At 42.1% G+C, this 2,848-nt stretch overlaps 1 pseudogene; it reads left to right on the top strand.

Moving 5' to 3' along the window:
* Positions 1–853: 853 nt before the first annotated feature.
* LOC143642292 (protein FAM98A-like) lies at positions 854–2,437 on the top strand (annotated as a pseudogene).
* The last annotated feature ends 411 nt before the right edge of the window (positions 2,438–2,848 follow it).

A 2,848-nucleotide genomic window follows, 5' to 3' on the forward strand; every position in this document is an offset into this window, starting at 1 on the left:
TTAATGAATTTTAAACAATTCAGTATAACAGTGCAGTCTGTAGTTTTCTTTTTTAAACCCAAGACAGAATACATCCCAATTTTAATAGGCTTATTGTTATGTAAATGACTTTTAAAAATCTGCATATATATAACACCCTTACCTGACCTTACTCTGGACTATTGATATCTAGGTGGAGGGGATCTCAAAGTGATCCATGGAAAAGGCAGAACAGGGTTGGGTCAACATGTGAAATTGGTGGATACTGAGTATGTAGTAGTGAGGATTAATGAAAAAGTATTGGTGAAATAGGTACCGGTAGAGAAAATAGTGCTGTGAAGGAAAGAGGGAAAGAATGACCAACTCAAGAGTTCAGATTTAAAAAGTCTAATGGTGGATCAATGGTAGTATGAGGGTAAAAGGTAGAATCTTTAAAGGAAAAAATAAGGTAAAAGTGAAAGAAGAAGATAACTCTGGCATAGTCCCCAAGAGAAAGAGTCAAATGAACACTACCCTCTATATTCATGCTATATATATCGAAAACTTCTATAACATTAAAGTCAGCCAGCCTCAGCAACTTAGTGAGGCTCTAAGAAAATCAGTGAAACCCTTTTTCTTTATTGAATATTTTATTAAAGGCTGAGAGTGTTTCTTAATAAAAAAACATATTTGATTTCATTTTGTAATATGAGAGAGAGAGAGATCTTGAAAAAATAAAAAAAAGTAATCAGTGACACTCTTAGTGTCAAGGATGTGAATAATTTAAAAGTAATAGTGAGGATTTGGGAGTTCCGGGGAGAGAGCGCATGCGCGAGTGTAAGTTGCCGGCGAAGAGGGGAACCTGACGACTCGGAAATTTGAATACCACAGTAGCATGGAGTGTGACCTCATGGAGACTGACATCTTGGAGTCATTGGAAGACCTAGGTTACAAGGGCCCATTGTTGGATGATGGCGTACTGTCTCAAGCAGTCTCTGCTGGAGCCAGTTCCCCCGAGTTTACCAAACTCTGTGCTTGGCTGGTATCTGAATTAAGAGTGCTCTGTAAACTAGAGGAAAATGCTCAAGCAACTAACAGTCCAAGTGAGGCTGAAGAATTCCAGCTTGAGGTGAGTGGGCTACTAGGGGAGATGAACTGCCCATATCTTTCACTGACCTCTGGGGATGTGACCAAGCGCCTTCTCATACAGAAGAACTGCCTCCTTTTGCTCACATACCTCATCTCAGAACTAGAAGCTGCCAGAATGCTCTGTGTGAATGCTCCTCCAAAAAAAGCTCAAGAAGGAGGTGGTAGTGAGGTCTTTCAAGAGTTGAAAGGCATATGTATTGCTCTAGGAATGTCCAAACCTCCAGCCAATATAACTATGTTCCAATTCTTCAGCGGGATTGAAAAAAAATTAAAGGAAACATTAGCAAAAGTTCCACATAATCATGTGGTAAAGCCTTTACTGAAGAAGCCAATGGCACCAGCCCACTGGGAAAAGATAGAAGCAATTAACCAAGCCATAGCTAATGAATATGAAGTTTGGAGAAAGCTGCTAATAAAACGTTTGGGTGTCACTGTTCAGTCCTTTGGCTGATCTGACAGAGCTAAGAGTCAGACAGAAAAATTAGCCAAGGTTTATCAGGCGAAGCGTTCAGTCTTATCTCCTAAAAGCACTATTTCTGTTGCTCATCTTTTGGCTGCAAGGCAAGACTTGTCAAAGATTTTAAGGACAAGCAGTGGTTCCATAAGAGAAAAGACTGCCTGTGCCATCAATAAGGTGTTGATGGGCAGAGTACCTGACAGAGGTGGTAGACCCAATGAAATTGAACCTCCACCCCCAGAGATGCCACCATGGCAGAAAAGGCAAGATGGCCCCCAGCAGCAAGCAGGAGGTCGAGGAGGAGGGAGAGGTGGTTATGAACATTCCTCATTTGGTGGATGTGGAGGTCATGAACAAGGAGGAGGGAGAGGTGGACGTGGTGGCTATGACCATGGTGGCCGAGGGGGAGGAAGAGGAAATAAGCATCAAGGAGGCTGGACAGATGGTGGGAATGGAGGAGGAGGAGGAGGAGGAGGAGGAGGAGGAGGAGGAGGAGGCGGCTACCAAGATGGTGGTTATGGAGATTCAGGTTTCCAGCCAGGTGGCTATCATGGTGGCCACAGTAGTAATTATCAAGGCAGTGGTTATAGTGGTTTCCAAACATCTTCATACACAGGAAGTGGATACCAGGGTGGTGGATACCAGCAGAACAATAGATATCAAGATGGTGGGCACCACAGTGATGGAGGTGGTGGTCGTGGTGGAAGAGGTGGTCGTGGAGGCCGGGGTGGTCATGGAGGCCAGGGAGGTGGGTGGGGAGGAAGGGGGAGCCAAACTTACCACCAAGGGGGTCAGTTTGAACAACACTTCCAGCATGGAGGCTATAAGTATAATCATTCTGGATTTGGACAGGGAAGACATTATACTAGTTGAGGCTACAGAACCTTACATTTTGCTAGAACTCAAATAATAGAAACTTAGTTTCAGAATCCTGAGTCCAGCATCTATTTTGAGTAACGTGAGACCACAGGTGGTGGCAGGCAGATTCCTGCTTGGCATAAACATTGTAGGTCTTCCTTTAATTCTGCTTTTTTTTTGTTGTTGTTATTGTTGTTGTTGTTTTTAATGGACTTACATAATGGTGTTTATTTGAGAAACACATACAACATCTCTCCTTTCTATGACAAAAAGTTTTTAAAAGGTAATTAAAGTTGTCTTTAATTGACCAGTAGACTAATTCCACAGTCAGAACATGCATACTTTTTTTGAAGAAATTACTTGAATAAAGTAGTTTTCAATATGAAGTTTTGAAAATGAGGATTCACCTAGACATTTTTAGATTTA

The sequence above is a fragment of the Callospermophilus lateralis genome, chromosome 11 (assembly GCF_048772815.1).
Source record: "Callospermophilus lateralis isolate mCalLat2 chromosome 11, mCalLat2.hap1, whole genome shotgun sequence".
NCBI classification, from domain to species: domain Eukaryota; kingdom Metazoa; phylum Chordata; class Mammalia; order Rodentia; family Sciuridae; genus Callospermophilus; species Callospermophilus lateralis.